Source organism: Eschrichtius robustus, chromosome 3 (genome assembly GCF_028021215.1).
Source record: "Eschrichtius robustus isolate mEscRob2 chromosome 3, mEscRob2.pri, whole genome shotgun sequence".
Lineage (NCBI taxonomy): Eukaryota > Metazoa > Chordata > Mammalia > Artiodactyla > Eschrichtiidae > Eschrichtius > Eschrichtius robustus.
Genome location: NC_090826.1, coordinates 141589822 through 141610482, shown reverse-complemented (window position 1 = coordinate 141610482; position 20661 = coordinate 141589822). Strand labels below are relative to the sequence as shown.

At 41.8% G+C, this 20661-nt stretch overlaps 1 protein-coding gene and 1 long non-coding RNA gene across 5 annotated transcripts in view; one reads left to right on the top strand and one right to left on the bottom strand.

Annotated features, from left to right (window-relative positions):
- The window catches only part of NPL (N-acetylneuraminate pyruvate lyase), a 37783-nt gene extending 37389 nt beyond the window's left edge, over positions 1 to 394 (bottom strand). The window contains exon 1 of one of the 4 annotated variants that reach the window (XM_068541369.1): positions 307 to 394. The gene's annotated coding sequence lies outside the window, so the exon portion shown is untranslated. The remainder of the gene's footprint in view (positions 1 to 306) is intronic. The other 3 variants (XM_068541368.1, XM_068541372.1, XM_068541367.1) reach the window with 3 other exon arrangements.
- Positions 395 to 546: 152 nt separating this feature from the next.
- On the top strand, positions 547 to 12554 carry LOC137761488 (uncharacterized). Its single transcript, XR_011073422.1, has 4 exons — positions 547 to 784; positions 8430 to 8544; positions 9471 to 9495; positions 12041 to 12554. It is a non-coding gene; the product is annotated as an uncharacterized lncRNA (long non-coding RNA).
- Positions 12555 to 20661: the final 8107 nt, after the last annotated feature.

Here is a 20661-nt window from a genome sequence, read left to right as displayed (position 1 = left end):
CCTCTGATCATTTTGAAAAAAGGATCCTTAGGGCCCGGCTCTGTGGTCTGGACAGAATCCAGGGGAGTGGGTCCCTCTGCCCCGTCCGTACAGAGACACTCGCCCAGGCCGGGAAGGTGTCGCGTTCACACTTCCTCTGGCTCCATTTCCCAGCTCCCCTGCCTTGCCCTTTGCGTCCGGCCGTCAGCGCCTCGCCCACCCCCGAGTCCAGTGCCCCGGCCCTCTACCCCCGTTCCCTGACTGTCGGTCAGTCTCCATCCGTCCGTCCGTCCGTCCGTCAGTCCACGCCTGCGCGGCCGCGCTCACCCACTCGCCGCGAGTCCACCTCTACCGCTCCGCACCGCGCTCCCAAGCGCGCTTTTTATCGTCGGGGCCGCGCACCACGTGCCCGCCCCGCCCCGGGGCCTTGCGGCTGTAGCGCCGCCCCGCGCCGCCCCGCGCCGCCCCGCGCCGCCCCGCGCCGCCCCGCGCCGCCCCGCGCCGCCCCGCGCCGCCCCGCGCCGCCCCGCGCCGCCCCGCGCCCCAAAGCGTTAGGCAAAGGTGGAGTTCCCTCTTTCTGCGGGGTCCCCCGAACACCGGGGCCTGAATGAACGTGGGCGCGCAGTCCCAGCTTCCTGACAGTTGCGAGCATCTGAACTTGCACTTGGGTGCCCGCAGCGCGTGCTCACCCGCGGCTCGGCTCTGCTGCAGCCCCACTTACTCTGCTTGGCCTTTCCTAGCACTTCCGCGTCCTGGGCTCCTTTCCGTCTTAACTTTTCTTCTGTCCACGGCCCTGCAACAACAGGTATTTTGTGGTCCACTTGCAGGAACGTCAAGAGTTTATTTTCTAATAGCAAGTGCTGTGTTAATCAGAAACACAGCCATAAACAAGTCCTCAGCTTTCTCTTGCTGATGTGAATTAACCTCAATTTTCCATAAAAGGCAATGGCTGATGCTTGTTTCATTTAGAAAAGAATTTCTCAAAGTGCTTTCTGGTTTGCAAAGTGCTTTTATATCCATTAGGATAATTCTTTCATTGCACACAGCACCAGAAATTAATTCATTAATGAATTCATAAAACAGTTCTGTGTGGTGGGTTCTATTTTTTTAATTCATATTTTACAGATGAAGAATTCTCCCGTTTTATAGATCAGAAACCGATGTTTAGAGAGTTAAGTGGTTTGCCAAAGGCCGTAGAGCCAGTGAGTGGTTGAGCCGTACTTTGATTTCAAGTAGTCTGGGAGCTGTTACTATTAACTGCTATTCTGTTATCCTGCAAAAAAGGAAGGAAGGAAGAAAGAGTCCTAGTTACATCTGTTTGTTTTGTAGTGTTAAGAATATTATATTCCAATGGGACAATGTTAGTATTTTTTTTCAGTCACACTTTAATATATGCAAAATTAAGTATTTCAACACCCCAAAGATATAAGCCATTAGGGTTAATATTGTCAGCCAATAAGCCAGTATTCTGAATATATTTTATATAATATTTTATAAATAAATACATGTTTATATAAATATATAAATGTTTGTATAAATTTGGTAGTACACAGCAGTTCCTTATTATAATGTGTTAGGATTTGCTAAGAAGCAGATGCTAAAATGGGAGTTGATGTGCAGGAGATTTTTGGGGAGAGGGAGCAGGAAAAGGCAGGGAGAGCCTTTAGGTTGTCATAGAGGGCTGACACCTGTGGAAGGAGAGATGGAAAGAAAGAGGGGAGGGTAGAAAGAGTCTCATTAGAGTGGGGGGCGGTGCACATCCCAGTATCCACTATCTGCCCTGAAGAAACTCACAGCCTCTACTGTGAATTGTGGGAAAGGCATTTATTTAAAAAAAATATATAGGCCTGTGCAAAGATGCTAAGAAATCCTGAGGGGAGACTCTCAGTGGGCTAGTTGAGTGGGTGTGTGTTTATGTGTAAGTGTGTGCATGATGAGGCAAGAGAGTGTTTCAGGAAAGTCTTCCTGTGGGGGGAGGTGACACCTGAGTTAAGTCTTAGACAATTGAGTAAGCCTTAGAAGAAGGGAGAGACAACAAAAGGCTCACTGCTGGCTTAAAGTCCTCTGACACTTTTCTGATGAGTGGCAAGGGCTCTGTGACATTTCATCTCTTGTTAGCCAGTATTATTTAATCACCTTTATTAACTTTTCATGCTTTAGTTTCCTGCCCCCTCACACCACTGTGAGGTGCTCCAAGCAGGCACCGGGTCCTATTTCTTTGTTTTTCCCACAGTGCAGAGAGCACAGCGTCTGTCCACCTGCAGGCCAGGAGTGTGGGGTTTGGAGGCATTGACTCCCTTCAACTCTCCTTTGTTTTTTAAAAAATATTGGGGTTCCACATCATATTTTGTTCACTCTAACTCAGGTTTGAAACTCGGTGATGTAGAGGAAAGAGCTTGGGGGATATAGAGCACTGGAATTGATCAGATTGGCCACATGTTCCATCCTTGGAGCGGGATGTGGAGCCCCATCACAAGGCACCTGAACTGGGGTGAAGGGTGGTTTCCCAGAAAGGTTGCCCTCACCTTCTTGTGAGCCTGCTGAAAGGTTCTAGAACCAATTTGAATGTGTATGTGTCAGGGAGGGGGTTTTCCCACACTAAGAAGGAGCAGTTCCCTGACACCAGCTGGGTATCCTGTAATTTAACTCAGTTCTTAACACTGTTTACCCAGAGCATCAGATTCCACAAGGGTTCAGTCCTCCCCTCCACTGCAGCTGCCACTTTAGACCCGGGTTGTTACCTGTGCTTCTGACCAACTGGCTGTAAATCAGAGGTTCCCATGACCCCCTCCTTGGGTTGGATTAATTTGCTAGAGGGGCTCATAGAACTCAGAGAAACATTTTCCTTACTAAATCACCGCTTTATTATAAAAAGCATACAACTCAGGCACAGCCAGTTGGAAGAGATGCATAGGGCAAGGCATGGGGAAAAGTTGAGATTCCAAGCCTCCCCAGCTGACCACTCTCTGAGTGAAACCGAGCCTGGCCCTGTGGGCCTCCAGGGCACGGAGGCCTCTTTTTGTCCCCCATTTCTTATAGGCCAGACTCCAGCCTCCATGACCTTCCCTGAATTCCAAAGGGCAGATTTGAACAGTTGCTAATCAAGGGAGAAGCAGCCAAGAAACCACCTGAGGCAAGATTAAAGGGACCAGAGAAGCTCATCAAGATTAGGAGACCGGAGCACCTGAGGCCCTGCACACACCCTAATCTTGTCAGCAACCCCACCCTTGGGAAGTATTGTTACAAAACCCCTCATCAAATCCTCCTGGGTGGGGACACATAGTTTTTCGAGGCAGGAGTCCCCTGTGTCCCCCTTTGCCTGGCAAAGTAATAAACCTGTTCTTTTTTACTCCTCCAAAGCTCTGTCTCCGCATTTCTATTTGGCGCTGGTAAACAGAGGCCAGGTTTTCAGCAACACCAGTACCTCCGTGTGTTCACCAACACGGAAGGTCTCCAAACCCTGTCCTTTGGGGTTTTTATGGAAGCTTCATTACACTGGCAAGAATGATTAAATCATGGCTATTGGTGATGGAGTCAATCTCCAGCCCCTCTCCTCTCCCTGAAGATCAGGGGGTTGAGACTGAAAGATCCAACCCTCTAATCACAGGTTTGGTCTCCTGATAAGAAGCCCCTATCCTTAGGTGCTTTTCAAAAGCTGCCTCATTAACATAACAAAAGACACCTTGATTGCTCTCATCACTTACGAAATTACAAGGTTTTAGTCACTCCATGCCAGGAACTGGATGAAGACCAAATATATATTTCTTATTATAAATCACAGTATCACAGTTGCCCTTATCAGAAAAGAAGAAATGGATTTCAGGCAGCTAAAATACTGCTACATTAGGGCACATTCATGAAGGAAGGAGAGCGTGAGTTGGATCTTGAAGTGTTGCTATCCATTGTGGACCAGAACAGGTCTGTCCTTAGGTGAGCCAGAGTTGTTTCCATTCAGTGTAAAGAACGTATAACCAGGTTATAGTTATGAGAATTTCTCTTGGAAATTCTGGCCGTGCAAGTACGTCAGAGGGGCTGGTGGAGAAGCTGGAGTTCATTTTGCATCTTGTCAGATGCTTGTTCTGCATCTATTGAGATGATCATATGGTTTTTATCCTTCATTTTACTAATGTAGTATATCACATTGATTTGTGGATGTTGAACCATCCTTGTATCCTTAGAATGAATCCCACTTGATCATGGTGTATGATCCTTTTGATATTTTGTTGAATTTGGTTTGCTAATATTTTGTTGAGGATTTTTGCATCCATGCTCATCAGAGACACTGGCCTGTAATCTTCTTTTCTTGTGTTGTCTTTGTCTGGTTTCGATATCAGGGTGATGTTGGCCTCGAAAAATGAGTTAGGAAGTGTTCCCTTCTCTTCGTATTTTTGGAATAGTTTGAGAAGGATAGATATTAAATCTTTGAATATTTGGTAGAATTTACTTGTGAAGCTGTTTGGTCCTGGACTTTTGTTTTCTTGGGAGCTTTTTGATTACTGTTTCAATCTCTGAACTAGTGATCAGTCTATTCAGATTTTCTATTTCTGATTCATTCTTGGAAAGTTGTATATGATTCTAAGAATTTGACCATTTCTTCTAGGTTGTCCAATTTGTTGGTGTATAGCTGTTCATAATATTCTCTTATAATCCTTTGCATTTCTATAGTATCTGTTATTTCTCCTCTTTCATTTCTGATTTTATTTATCAAGGCCTTCTCTTTTTTTCTTAGTGAGTCTAGCTAATAGTTGGTCAGTTTTGTTTATTTTTATGAAGAACCAGCTGTTAGTTTCATTGATCTTTTCTGTTGTCTTTTTAGTCTCTATTTCATTTATTTCTGCTCTGATATTTATTATTTTCTTCCTTCTACTAACTTTGGGCTTCGTTTGTTCTTCTTCTTCTAGTTCCTTTAGGTGTAAAGTTAGATTGTTTGACATTTTTCTTATTTCTTGAGGTAGACCTGTATTACTATAAAATTCCCTTGTAGTACTACTTTTGCTGCATCCCACAGATTTTGGAATTTTGTATTTTCATTTGTCTTCAGGTATTTTTTGATTTCTCCTTTGATTTCTTCATTGACCCAATGGTTGTTTTGTAGCATGTTGTCCAGTCTCCACATTTTTGTGATTTTTCCAGCTTTCTTCTTGTAGTTGATTTCTAGTTTTATACCTTTGTGGTTGGAAAAGATGCTTGATATGATTTCAATCATCTTAAATTTGAGACTTGTTTTGTGTCTCAACTTATGGTCTGTCATTGAGAAAGTTCCACGTGCACTTGAAAAGAATGTGTATTCTGCTGCATTTAGATGGAATCTTCTGTAGAAATCTATCAAATTCATCTGGTTTAATGTTTCATTTAAGGCCAGAATTTCCATGTGGACTTTCTGTCTGGATGATCTATTCATTGATATAAGTGAGGTGTTAAAATCCCCTACTATTATTATGTTCCTGTCAATTTCTTCCTTTAGGTCTGTTGATAATTGTTTTATGTATTTTGGTGCTCCTATGTTAGGTGCATATATAATCACTGTTACATCTTCTTGATGAATTGTCCTCTTTATTACCATATACTGTCCATTTTTGTCTCTTGTTACTTTTTTTGGCTTGAAGTCTATTTTGTCTGATAAAAGTATGGCTACACCTGCTTTCTTTTGGCTGCTATTTGCTTGGCATATCTTCCATCCCTTAACTTTTAGCCTGTATTTATCTTTAGGACTGAGGTGATCCTCCTGAAGGTAGCATATAGTTGAGTCTTGTTTTTTATTCCATTCAGCCACTCTGTGTTTTTGATTGGTGAATTCAATCCATTTACATTTAGGGTGTTTTGGTTTTTTTGTTTTTTTTTTTTTTAATTTGAACACAATGTTTTTTTCATTACCCTTATTTTTTTTAAACCGTAGTTTTTTTTGTTGTTGTTTTTTAAAATTTTATTTATTTATTTATTTATTTATTTATTTATTTATATTTATTTTTGGCTGTGTTGGATCTTCGTTTCTGTGCGAGGGCTCTTCTCTAGTTGCGGCAAGTGGGGGCCACTCTTCATCGCGGTGCACGGGCCGCTCACTATCGCGGCCTCTCTTGTTGCGGAGCACAGGCTCCAGATGCGCAGGCTCAGCAATTGTGGCTCACGGGCCTAGTCGCTCCGCGGCATGTGGGATCTTCCCAGACCAGGGCTCGAACCTGTGTCCCCTGCATTGGCAGGCAGATTCTCAACCACTGCGCCACCAGGGAAGCCCGTTTTGGTTTTTTTTTTTTAACATCATTTGGAAGCTTTTTTTCTTCCTTAATAAATTTATTTATTTATTTATTTATTTTTGGCTGTGTTGGGTCTTTGTTGCTGCGCGCAGGCTTTCTCTAGTTGTGGCGAGTGGGGGCTACTCTTTGTTGCAGTGTGCGGGCTTCTCATTGTGGTGGCTTCTCTTGTTGTGGAGCACGGGCTCTAGGTGAGCAGGCTTCAGTAGTTGTGGTGCGCGGGCTTGGTAGTTGTGGCTCGTGGGCTGTAGGACGCGGGCTCGGTAGTTGTGGCACACGGGCTTAGTTGCTCCTCGGCATGTGGGATCTTCCCAGACCAGGGCTTGAACCCGTGTCCTCTGCATAGGCAGGTGGATTCTTAACCACTGCACCACCAGGGAAGCTCTAGGGTGATTATTGATAGATGAGGAATTAGTACCGCCATTGTATCTTTGTTTTCTGATTGCTGTATGCTTCCATGTGTTTTTGTCTGTCATTTTGGTTTGGTGGTTTTCTGTGATATTTTTCTCAGTTTCTAGAGGGACATCTCTTGAAGGGAGAAAAGTCCTGTGCATAAACTTGGTTTCAGAGAACCCTCTGGGGTCACAGGAAGGGAAGGTGTTGAGAGCAGTCATGATCAATGTCTCCTGGCTCAGTCCTTTGGTAAACATCCACTGGGTTCCTAGGGAGAAGGAGCTTGAAGGAAAAAAATCAATTGAACAGAAGAGATGTACTTCCATACTTGTCCTTCTTAAGTGGGGATCTGTGATTCCAGTTTTTTAAAATAAGAGTTTTATTGAGATATAATTTAATAGTATACATTTCACCTATTTTAAGCATACAGTAGTTCAGTTGTCTTTACTATATTCAGAGAATTGTGCAACCATCACTACAGTCAATTTTAGAACATTTCCAACACCCCCCAACAACCTGTACCCATTAGTAGTCACTCTCTATTCCCTCCCTCCTCCCTGCCCCCAGCCCTAAGCAACCACTAATATTTCTATTTCTATAGATATGTCTGTTTTGGACATTTCATATAAATGGAATCATTACAGTATGTGGTCTTTTATGTCTGGCTTCTTTCCCTTAGTGTAAGTTTTTAAGTTTTCTCCATTTTGTAGCATGGTTCAATTCTTTGTTCCTTTTTATGGCCAAATAATATTTCATTGCATGGATATACCACATTTTATTTATCCATTCATCAGCTGATGGAAATTTGAATTGTTTCCACTTTCTGGCTATTAGGAATAATGCTACTACTGTGACTTCAAATTTTCAACCTCCTCGAATTCTGTGGTGTCCTTTTCCATGCGTGGAGGGCGTGGCATGGATTAAACCGGGGGAACATTGCCTTGTTGCTGACTTGGAAACCCTCTGACTGATGTGCCAGTGGGTTTTACACATTGTTTTGTCACCACCTAATAATAGGAAAACCCTTTGAAAATTTGGACCTCGTTTGACTACTAGCAAGGGTGAATCATGAGAGTGCTATAGGTTGAAAACAGAAGTGAAAGTTAATAATATTAATTTTACTTGGCTGGGCTTCTTCGACAATATTCAAATAATTACAGAGGCAAGACTTCCTTTTGAAGGATGTTCAGCCTGCATTAGCTGTTCCCTACATGAACCTTAGGCCTTTGGGAAACACACAAGTGAGTCTATTCTACTTGTGACAATAGTCTGTAAGGTTCCCCAGAGATCTCAAAGAGAAATAAGCATGTCTTCCGAAGCATCCCAAAGCCCAGTAGCTGCTTATATTATGAGTAAGGTAAAAACTCACCACTAGGTGACAGTCTATCAGCAGAAATTGCTTTCTCTTTTAATGAATCCTTTCTGGACTGAAAGTTTCTGGGAATATCAGTAAACAGTAAAAATACTAGCTAATCTTTTCTTTCTCCCATTTCCCCATCCTCCTTTCCCCCAAATCTATGCAGATTACATCTTTAATTTTAAATGTTTTTAATCCTTGTTTCTTTCGTTAATTTAAAAATAATGGAAAAAAAAAGATGTATAGAAATACAGAAACTAGACGTGGAATATTATGTTTCCCCACCCCACATACTAGCCCTTTGGGTTTTGAAGATGAAAATGACTCTAAGAAGAGGTATATTCAGTGGTCTTGACCTTTTGATATGTAGAAGATACTTAAAAATCTGGTTCAAGTCTGTAAGTATTTTCTCTCTCATGAAAAAAAAAAACAAACGCTATGCTTCCTTTCAGCATTTGAGGTGAAGATGGAGCAATTAGGAGAAATACATTTCGGTTCTTTTATGAAGAAAGTTTATCACATGTACCTTTTGAATGAAAGGAAACTCCCTGGAAGGAATTCATTGAGGTAAGTGCAGTTTGAAATTTTTTACCCAAGGCTGGTTTGATTCTGGGTAACATCTGAATTTACGTGCTAATAGTTCAGGCTCAGGAAAGCGTAGGCCCGCTCTGTCAGCTGGTAGCAGGGGCAGGAGCCCAGATGGCCTCTGGAGGGGGACTTGGAGAGGTTTTGCTGGTCCTGTCCCTCCTTAAACTTTCTATCCAAGCCGTCAGGGCGTCATTATCCTGGTCCAGCACTCTCAGGTTCCAGCTTTCAGTGGTATTTCCACTGTCCCCATTGGTCAAGTTCTTCCGGGTCTACTGGAAAGCTCCCATAAGTTATTCCAAAGTGTTACTCTTTATTCCTGTGCCCCATTTCTCAGGTTAGGTATCTTAGTTATAGCTAAATAATGTTAGCTCTGAAAGTAATACATACAGTCTATATTTGGTCATGCATGTAAAGGTGGCCAAAGTAGGTAAAAAAAGCAAAACACAGAACCGTATTCAATTCTTCCATCTGTATTAAAAGAAGTAAAGGTGTTTGTAGGGATATACCTGTATATGCAGATAAGTTATCTAGAAGGAAAACAGTGATGTTCAGAATACTTAACAACTGGTTCAGCACTGGCAAACAGGGATGGCTGCTGGCCTTCGAGCTGGAGGGATGCTGGAGACCCCCTAGTATCTAAGCTTTAACTCTTTAATGATTGATTGAAATTCTGGGCAGACAGCACTCCACGGGCTCAAAATAGTGGCTATTTACCAACCTGAAGGGAAATATTTAAATATTTTAACAACCTGTGGATTATACTAGTGTATGCCAGCAGCTATCAACTGTTTCTCCTAGGAAAGGGGATTGAGGGAGGGAGGGACTTAATTTTCAACATGCCTTTTAGTTCTGTTTGAAATTTTTGTTTGTTTCTTCTTTCCATTGAACCATGTACTTGTGGATAGAATTTCATTTTGTTCAGCTCAGAAGGTAAGTCTTTTCTTAGAATTTGGTTCTAGACATTTCTGTCTAGTCATCTGACTCCAGTCTGTCTACAGCCTCGGGGCCATCTTCTTTAGTTCCGTCTTGCTGGCAACTCCTCCACCCAGAGCTTTGCATAAGCCCCTCTGCTTGCCTGGCTGAACTCCCTCTCACCGTCACCCAGTCTCCACCCCCGTCCCCAAAGTTGGTGTCTGAATCCCCTTTTGTTACTTTTCTTGGACCTCCTATCTCTCCACCTACCAGACCTCAGTCCCATTACTAACTAGTGTAGGTATCACTCTGCTTAATCTTGTGACCAGGCAGTAAGCACTTTTTTGTGTTCATACAACTTTTGTGTATGTAGAACCTGTGTTTTCTGAAGCTGTACCTATGCATCAGCACTGCGGGTAATGGTTATTATCTTAGTGGTGATAAGTCACATTGCACTGGCTGTGCCTCCACCTGCCTGTGGAGTGGACACCCCTGCCTCCAGGTCTCCCCCAGTGTTCCTGGGAGGCATGTGGTACCTCTGCTGTGTTCCCTCCCATCTTTCCCTGTAAGATTTGCAGCTCCTTGTTGGTGTCCCCTGCCATGAAGCCATTGGGGGGCAGTGTCTCATCTCAGCCACTGTCACAGCCACTCTCAGCCAAAGTTGCTCTCTCCTGGTGCCTAAAGACATGGAGAGAATCCCCTTCTCTTCCACTTTCCCACAGTTTTTCACCCAGGTCCCAAAGCGGCATGACTTGTACCCAGTGTCTCACTGAGCCCCTTCCCTCTCTACCTGCAGGCTCTCCATCCACAGGCTCAGACATGAGTCTATGGGGCTTAGGCAGGGAACCAAAGTCGGAGAGGAGATTTTTGTGTTTCCCATGCCCCTTTCCGCACCCCAGGACTATTCCTTCCTATCCTTTCTCCACCCCCAAGGCTGTCATAAAAGCATCTTCAAGCCGTCCCTTCCCTTCAGTCTAATCAGCTCCTAACCAGGTCCACTGCTCCCTTAGATTTATCAGACAGAGTTGACTCTTAGTGGTGGGCACCACTGGGCTCAAGCTGACAGCCTGGCCGCACACATTCTATTCACACTTACCTCCCTGTGTGGTAGTTAACTGTTGGCCCCGTCAGACTGTGGGTTCCTCAAGTATGAGTTTCTAACTGTGTAGTAGCCACCTTTGTCTCCCCGGCACCCAGGCCCTGCCTGTTTACACGGCAGACCTTGAAAAATACTTTTGAAAGAAAAATTGAACACAGTCATTTAGCACAGATACCCAAAAGAAAATAGCTCATCTTTGCCAAAGGGAGAGTCAGGCAGCCCACCCAAACGGAGGAAAGCTATTCTTAAAGGGTGTCCTCTATCCTACAAAAGTACTGCTTCAAAGCTGTTTAGGCTCCTTGCATTCTCAGGTGGAGAAGATCCAGGGTTAGAGCAGTACTTTCGGAGAGGCTTAAAATGATCTTTTTTTTCCTTTTTATTTTTTGGCTGCGCCCCGCAGCATGTGGGCTCTTAGTTCCTCGACTGGACCGCTAGGGAAGTCCTAAACTGATCTTGTTTTAAGAGAATAACGTGTTGAACAACTATTTGACTAGTTACATTTTATTGTGTACTTGCCAATCGAAAAAACAAAGACAAAAACAGGAAAGGGCACAGTATGGCAAAACATATTGATCAGAAGGGGGAAAAGCAGATGATACACAGGGACAGAACATTTTATTTGTATCATTCCTAGTTCAGAGAAATAAGGTTAACTCAGTGCTCCTTCACCTACATGTTTATAGCGGAGGTGAAAGTGACAGACTGAGGCATGGATTTGTTAATGCTGGGTATCAGGTGTTTCTTCGCTTATTATTTAGTTGAATAAGTCTGATGTCATGTGATAGACCACTAAGCATAAGCGATTCTTCAACCAAGAAAGAGAAAGAAATTGTATAACTATCTGACTTTGTTCTCTGAGAAGCAAACCCATGATTCACCGCAAAGGCAGACACTCTTCAACTGGTGTGTGAGACAAACAGAGGTATTCATTGTATTTATTACGATAATAATAATTCTTAACACTTCCTTCAAGGTGTGGCATTTGCAGAAATTGGAAAAAATAAGAATACTCCAGCAGGCTTAGGACACTCAGTGGTAATATCACAAATAATTAGTCATTGAAATAATTTCAGAGATGAGAATGAGAGTTTAGTTTGAGAGAGAGAAAGAGAAAGAGAGAGAGAGATTTATTTAACAATCTGTTAACGATCCCACAGCTCGTAAGAAGTCTCTCTAATTCCAAAGCATGACCTCTTTCCTCTACACGGCAATGCCTGCTCAATGGGAGAATGCTATCATGTAAAATCTTCAGATGAAAAACATCACGTGATTTTAAAAATGGTATTGTTTGGTGACATGTTTTGGTTTCCCTGTTCTATATACATAGAAAAACTTAGGTAGAGAGAAACGAAATGACTTGCTAGGTGATGAGGCAGGTTGGACTGAAGGATAGTGGCTGGAATGACCACGGTGCCAAGTGTTCTGTTACCCAGCACCTTCTCTGTTTTCTACTCCACGTTCTAGATAACTCAGATGCTGGCTTAAAGCCCATCAGAAGATCAACCAGTCTCCCAACCCACCCACCAACCAATAAACCAGCCAGCGTTTGTCAAAGGCTCACTTTGTTGTTCTTGGAACAGTGTTTGTTTGGTGCTGTGGGAAAGGCCGAAGCAAGACCAGACAGGGTCCCTGCCACCCTGGTGCTTGTAATCTACATGGGGAGACAAGACAAAGAAAGCTACACGACACAGTTACAGAATCTGACAGAACATAATAAAGTGCTAAATTGTGTGGTGTAGGCAATTAGAGAACAAGACAGTATATAATAAAGTGCTAATTGTGTGGTACAGACAATAAGTATAATAGGAGTTCAGTGAAGGGATGGATGAGTGTGGGCTGTAGTCTTCAGGAAAGGCTTCTCATCATGTCAGGCTGCCGTGTTTATCCAGTGCATGATGGGAAACTGAATATGAAATAGAAGATGGATTAAGAGCAGAATAACTGTGCTGTACCATGACATCTCCTCTCAGTCTGGGCGAGGACAGAAAGAGAAGGAGTTCTTTGACAGGTGGCATTCTCCATTAAAAAAAAAAAAATCAAATGGAGAAAGGCCTTATTTTCTTTATTAATTGTGTTACAGAAAATTTCCTCTGAAACTTATTTTAGCAGTTTTTAAAAAAATTTTATTTATTTATTTTTGGCTGTGTTGGGTCTTTGTTTCTGTGAGGGCTTTCTCTAGTTGCGGCGAGTGGGGGCCGCTCTTCATCGCGGTGCGCGGGCCTCTCACTGTCGCGGCCTCTCTTGTTGCGGAGCACAGGCTCCAGACGCGCAGGCTCAGTAGTTGTGGCTCACGGGCCTAGTCGCTCCGCGGCATGTGGGATCTTCCCAGACCAGGGCTCGAACCCGTGTCCCCTGCATTGGCAGGCATGTTCTCAACCACTGCGCCACCAGGGAAGCCCTTGAAACTTATTTTAAATGGAATAATGTGTTACGTACACTAGGAGAGTTCAGTGTTTAAAGAAACTATGTTGTAAGTCCTTTTCATTAATGAAGAATACTTTTGCATAATAGATAATCACTTCCTAGTTCACACAAGATTCCTTAAAGCAAGTAAATAGATACTCTTGAATACTACTGGTGGGACTGACAAACCTATTGCAAGGTAATTTGGCAATGTGTACCTCAAATCTTGAAAATGTGCATATTCTTCAGCTTGTCAATTTCACTTCTGGGAATTTATCCTAAGGAAGTAATCACGACTGACTGCAAGAATAACTTTTCTGCAAGGATAATTATCACAGAGTTGAGAGAAACTGGGGACAACCTGAATGCCCTCAAATAAAGGACTGATGAAATAAATTAACACACATTTAGAAAATGGCATGTGTAATTACTAAAATACTGTAGAAAAATATTTAATATAGTGGAAAATATTTACAAAATGTGGGTAAGTGAAAAAAGCAAATTCTAAAACTTGTAGAGTATGATTTCATTTTTGATAAAAATATGTTTTATGCAGAAAAACTTACCTGAGTGGTGAAGATATATGGAATTTCCATTTCTTTATGCTTTTGTGTAATTTCCAAATGTTTCCCAAGCTACACGGTTTGCTCTGTAGTAAGACATGTATTAAAATCCTATGGTTCTCTGATTTGGTTTGTTTTGAGAGTTTGAGTAGTCATAGTCTGGACTGTCATTCAGTGAGTTTTCTTAGAGTGGGGTAGGCCTATCCTATAGGGATTCCTACAGACCTAGCAGCTGGAGGTGGAAGTGGAGGTGGTTGGAACTGAAGAACTCATGCAACAGAGGAGTTCTGGGCTAAGAGACAAGCATCAGAAGCACTGTTCCATTCTCCTTTGAATTAGAAACAATTCCTATTTAGCAGAATATATACCTTATTTCTTGAACTCACATCAGGTAGGAGATGTTTTAGAGGTATACACATTTTTTAAGGCTCACACAACATGAATTTTTAATAGCAAAGCCTTTCAGAGGGGGGCAGAAAGCCCAGGACATGAATCAATTTTTAAGACGTCTGGAATACTAAAAAAAAAAAAAAAAAAAAAGCACCGAAACAGAGTTTGAGAAGTTGTATTTTAAACGTTTGTCTTGAACACAAGAACAGAAAGTAAAACTTCATTTGGAGATTAGGTCAGAAGCCTAAATTTGAGATCTCTGGTGAATGTGGGCTCAAAGACAAATCAGGCACTGCCTTGAAACCACATGAGGATGTGGAATCACTGAACAAAAACAACCAACGTCTGGAAAGGATTTTGGAATTTTTGGTCCACGGGATTTTCCATGTCTAAAGTGAAAACAAAATACTCTTTTTCTATTCTAAGGACTTGATTTAGAACTATTTTGAAAGGGGCCTTTCTCTGAAACATTTCAATACAAAAGTACTTTATTTTCTCATCCTATGACTCAGTGTCTTACATTTTTTAGGTTTTGACTAATCTAAGGTCTTCAAATATATTTGTTTGAACCCCTTTTCATTAGTAATTTTCTATTTTTACCTCACCATCTAGCTTCTTATCTTCAGTTGGCCCAGTGAAAATAAAACACAGCAAAGTCAGAGTTTTACTTCCTTTTTTATGCTTCCCAAATATAGAGGAAGTCCTTGGATACCCAGGTTTGGGGGAAGTCAAACCTTAGCTAAAACTGGGGCATGTCTGCCTCCCTTTTGAAGAATCCATCCTATAGGAAAAATTCTGTGGGCAGCATCCCTGGAGTACAAGTGAGGACTTGTCCCTGCACACTCCTTTGTCTTCCCATTACTTTGGGTTAATTAACCCTCTGTGCGCCAGGCTTGCCATTGGGTGGCATTGCACAGTGCTCGGCTGGAGGATGAGTGGCGTATAGCAAGTAATTAAAGCATTTCTGACAAATGGCAGACAGCTGACATGGACAAGCCTTCTCTCCCACTACCTGTATGTAGAAGACTGGATAAAACATGGCAGCAATTGAAAAGATATACAACCAGTATTGAAAAAAGTAAGGGAAATAGTCTAGGTCTCAGTATGAAAAAGGAACTCAGAACCAGTGTGATAACTGTAGCTAAATGTTGCTGGACCTGAATGTGGGTCCGAGAATCTGGGGGCTGGGGTGTTGAGGCCCATGCAGAGACAGGATACGTGACCTCAGGCCAGGTTTAGGCAGGGCACTGTGACTAAGCTTGTCAGATTTAGCAAATAAAAATACAGAATGCCCAATTACAGTTGAGTTACACATAAAAAAATGAATATTTTTTTTTTAGCATAAGTATGTCCCAAAAGTTGAATGGTGCATACGTAAAGTAAAAGATGTTTACCTGAAATTCAAATTTAACTGAGTATCCTGCCTAGAAATTGTCATACTGAGTGAAGTAAGTCAGACAGAGAAAGTCAAATATCGTATGAGATCGCTAATATGCAGAATCTAAAAAAAAAATGATACAAATGAACTTATTTACAAAACAGAAACAGACTCACAGACTTAGAGAAAGAACTTAGGTTACCAGAGGGGAAGAGCGGGGGGGAGGAATAGTTAGGGAGTTTGGGATTGACATGTACACACTGCTATATTTAAAATGGATAAACAACAAGGACCTACTCTATAGCACAGGGAACTCTGCTCAATATTATGCAACAACCTAAATGGGAAAAGAATTTGAAAAAGAGTAGATACATGTATATGTATAACTGAATCACTTTACTGTACACCTGAAACTAACACAACATTGTTAATCAACTATACTCCAATATAAGACAAAAAGTGAAAAAAAAAATAACTGAGTGTACAGTATTTTGTCTGATAACCTTGTGACAGAGTTCTGTCAATAAATCCTGGAGTCTACACAGGGTGCCTCATCCGTGAAGGCGGGACTAGAGAAAACATTGACCACTGTTGTGAAGAAGCAGGAAGCTTGTAGTTAGTCTGGGGCCATGGGTAGGAAAATGTAAATGCCTCCCAGGCCTTACCATGAATAAACATAGAATTTAAATTTATACAACCTAAGGGACGTAGAAATGTCAACCTGAGAAATTACCATAAAAACTGGTCCAGAACCTTTGAACCCTCAGAATTTCACCAGAAACAAACTAATGTGTTGGGGGTATTTCTTGAACTTAAACACACAGGGATCCATTGGGATAAACAGCCCTGCTGAAGGTGAAGTCTTAATAAAAAATGACAAACCAAATGAAATGAAGCACCCTGAAGGGCAACCCAAAGATAAAATAAACAGGAAAATTAGCCACTTAAGAACTGAGCTAACTTTGAAAAATTGTGAAATAGGTTTCTTTTAAATGCCAGAGACATAAAGGAAAGAATAGAATGAAAGAATAGTTTATTATGAAAAAAAGAATAGGTTTGTTTGAAAAAGAACCAAATGGAAAGTATAGAAATTAAAAATGTACTTGTTGACATTAGAAACTCAAAGGGACATGTTACATAGCACATTAGACACCTGAAGAGAACAAGTGAACTGGAAGAAAGAACTAAGGCAGTCACCCCGAATGAAGCACAGAGAAATAATGAGGCAGAAAAATACGAACATGAATAGCAGAATTGGAGGTTAGAATGAGAAGGTGATGCATCACAACATTGTAAATCAACTATACTTCAATAAAATTTAAAAAAAGAAGGTGATGCGTGCGTGGACACACACACACGCACACAGACACACATGGAAGACATAAGGAAAGGGGAGGGTGGAGAGAACAGAGGTACAATTGTTAAGACATAATAGAAGTTGCTTTTAAAAAAGACACGCTAAAACACAGATAGAAACTTATTTCTCTCCCATATAAGATGTCAAGGACTGGTAGAGTGGCTCTGCTATTTTCAATCTGTGGCTTCTATTTCAGGATCCCACATGGCTTCTTTAGCCTTGGCCCTCAGGTCTGTATCCTAGGCAGGGGTGGTGGTGGTGGGGGAGTTTGCAGGGAAGGGAGAAGGGGCATGCACGCCCATTTCCTTAAAAGCACTGTCCAGAAAATACACACATCACTTATATCAGAAAGCCATTAGGGAGGCAGGGAGAGGTTCTATCCATATCCACCCTTTTTTTTGATGAAAAATATGTTCAACCCAGAAATCTACATCCAACTGAATTATCATTCGAGAATGAGGGGAAAATATTGGCATTTAATGATAAATAATTTAAAAACTAGACTCTTGCTAAAGAACTACCGAAACATATACTTTGGTAAGATGGGCATTGGATATAGAAGGAAGGAAGGTGTGGGATAAAAGAGACAATGATAATAGCCTCCCTGTATGCCTTGAACTCAAGTGCACTTACAGATTCATCTTGAAGTGTATAAAGCAAAAATATGATGGAATTGTGAAGATGAGAGGTACCTTGGAAAACACATCGGATCAGAAGATTTGGGTTGTGACCTCTGCTTTTCCACTTTATTTCTCAGAACTTCAGGTTAGAACTAGGTATTTCTATAATTTATTCTAACTTTAAAAAGCAACAGTCACTCAACTCTGATCCATCAGTTTTACGTCCTTGTGGTGTAACTTTTCTGGTTTACAATGTGGGTTTTGGATGATGACAATCCTGCTTCAAATCCCTGCTCTGTCGTTGATTAACTTTGTGATCTTGAGCAGTTTAGCCTCTTAAAGCCTCAGTTTCCACGTCTGAGAACTAGAAAAATAATTGTTCTTGTGTTAGAGTTCTGTAAGCAGTAGAAGCTGACTCTCGCTGAATCGGTGGGAAGGCATTTTATTTGAAACATATTGGATGAATCACAGAAGAGTTGAGTGGACTGTAAAACTGGGCCTGAAGGTAAGCCTGGTGGAAGAGTGCCACAAACCAAGCCACAGAGCTAATGGGAAATTGCTGCTGCTCCACCGCTGCTACTTCTGCATCAGAAAATCGCCGCCGCAGTCCCTGGGAAATAGCCACCACTGCTGCTGCCACCATGAAAAACCAGACACCTCTGCCTCCCCCTCAGCAGCGAAGATGCAAAGATAGAATGTCCCTGCAGAACTTCTTTCCTTGTTGCTTACTTCTGAACCAAAATCTTACGCCGGCATCCCCGATTGGCAGCAACTAAAGCACGTGCCTGAATCCTAGCTGCAAGGGAGGCAGGAAATTTGCATTCCCACTTGTTTTTCTTAAAATTTTTTAAATTTATGTATTTATTTGACTGCACCAGGTCTTAGTTGTGGCACGTGGGATCTTTGTTGTGGCATGCGGTATCTTTTCGTTGCGGCACGCGAACTCTTAGTTGTGGCATGTGAGATCTAGTCCCCTGACCAGGGATTGAACCCAGGCCCCCTGCATTGGGAGCAGGGAGTCTTAGCCACTGGACCACTAGGGAAGTCCCGCATTCTGTTGGAGTGATAATGACTCAGAATTTGGATATTTCCCCAAATATAGGAAGGAGACTCAAAAGATGATAGGCTGTCATGAATAGGATAGATGCCCACGATCATCATCATATTTACTGTCCTGAATTTGAACTCCCTCCTATGTTTGGGGAATTTACCTTTTTGTAAGTCTTGCTAGGTGGAAGATCTTCACCTACAGCAGAAGCCAAAAAAAGACCTGATACTGGCTTGCTTGAAATTTTGACATGAGACTTAAGCTCTTGTCCTATGCTTTGTGACTGTAAGAGTGACGCAGAGAAGCAGGGGCAGTTTGGTAGTGTCAGGGAGGAAGAAATTTTCCTCTACCCTTCTAGGTTCTTCTGGCTGGTCTAAAAAATCAAGTTGACAGGAGACAGATTAACAGGAGACAATCAAACAAAAGTTTAATAACATGTATACATGGAAGAGACCCAGGAAAACTCAATAACTCGCCAAAATGGCCAAAGCCCTCATCTTAAATACCATCTTTAGCTAAAGGCAAAAGAGGATGTTGGGGGTAGTGGTTTGGACCTACAAAGGGGAGGAAGGCAATATACATGGAGATGGAAAAGCAAATGTTTGGGACTTCCCTGGTGGCACAGTGGTTAAGACTCCATGCTCCCAATGCAGGGGGCCTGTGTTCGATCCCTGGTCAGGGAACTAGATCCCACACGCATGCCGCAACTAAGAGTTTGCATGTCACAACCAAGGAGCTGGTGAGCTGCAACTAAGGAGCCCGCCTGCTGCAGCTAAGACCCAGTGTGACCAAATAAATAAATAAATAAAAATATTAAAAAAAAAAAAAAATGAAAAGCACATGTTTCGTAAATAAATGTTTGCTTGGCAATGCAGAGACAATGGGATAAAGAGAGGAATTTGTATGAACAGAATTTCCCAGGTTCCTCCCTAGTTCATACTATAGGTGTCTGTGGTGATAACTCCTTACTGGAACAGGTCCTCTGTCTATTTCCCTTTAGGCAGTTAGGGGGAAGGTCAGTGGTTTCTCCTGAGTCTTTTGGGCTTCAAAAATAATCAGCCTAAATTAATCTTCATGCCAAAGAGACTCAATTTGGGGTGGCATATTTTGCTCCCCTACAGTAGTCATTCTAGTGGCAGAGTGTTGATGGCTGTGACAGTCAGTGTCCAATAGCCAGTAGCAGTAATGACAATAGGGTGCAGAGTCCATAGCTCTTATGATCATGAAGAACATCTTTTTCCTCATCTGAAAATGGGTACACCTTACTTTAGAGGGTGCATGTAACAATTCATTGAGAATTGCATGTGAGAAAGGCCTCTAAAAGCATCAAGGGCCTTCCTTATACATGCAAGGCATTATTCTCTTCCCCAGTCACAGCCTTGGGAACATAGCGTAAAGTTTGGAGTTCTAGCAGAAAAGGAACAATCTGTTTAAACTTTAAGAGAATAGATAAAACATGTAAGAGAAAATAAAGACTATTCATTCATTTGACCGTTATGTTTTGAAAGGTTATAAATGCAACACTGCATAATTTGTTAACTGGAATAAATAACAGATCACCTATTTTGAAAAGCTGGCTACTCCATCATTATATTATACTCAATGTGCAGTTGAGGTGTTTGAATTCCAGCTGTAATATGTCTTTTGAGTATATTCATTTGAAGCTCCAGATAAGGCTGATTCAAAATTCTCTGGCATATTACAGTTACCTCTCAGTTAAAAAAAACTCAAGACATCTCATTGCCAGAATCTCATGTGATAAGAACGTACAGTTGATATAGCAGGGGTTTTCATTTTGTTTTTTTTTTTTTTTTCAATCCTCATTGTGTGGTGTCCCTGTCTAATATTTGTGTGTGTGGTTGCAGTTTCCTTTTTGTAGCATTTGGAGTGGAGAGTGATAGCTGGGGGAATCTCGAGTCCTTCAGTCAGTGGTGTGCTAATCAGCCAACTTTTGGAGAGAAAAAAAGCCCAACAACTAATTTATAGCATTTGTCAACTGCCAGGGTTAAATACATCCACCATGGCTAATTTCAGGTTACCAACGTGGTGTCACAAAACACGAATTTGGGAAGAGATGTGCAAGATAAGTTCTTGTTAACTAGAGGCAGACAGCTCCCAATGCACTCCCCTGGCAGTTTGCATCTTAAGTGTTTGCTCTTAAGGTAAAAAAACTTCATAGGCCATAAATCATACCATATAGTTTCATATATTTCAAAGCTATACTGGCCAAAAAAGGGGATTCCTAACAAAAAGTTTTATCCCAAGATAAACCCTTTAAAAGCTTTAAGCCTCTTGTCCCTCTAAACTTTTTAAAAAGTTGCTAATT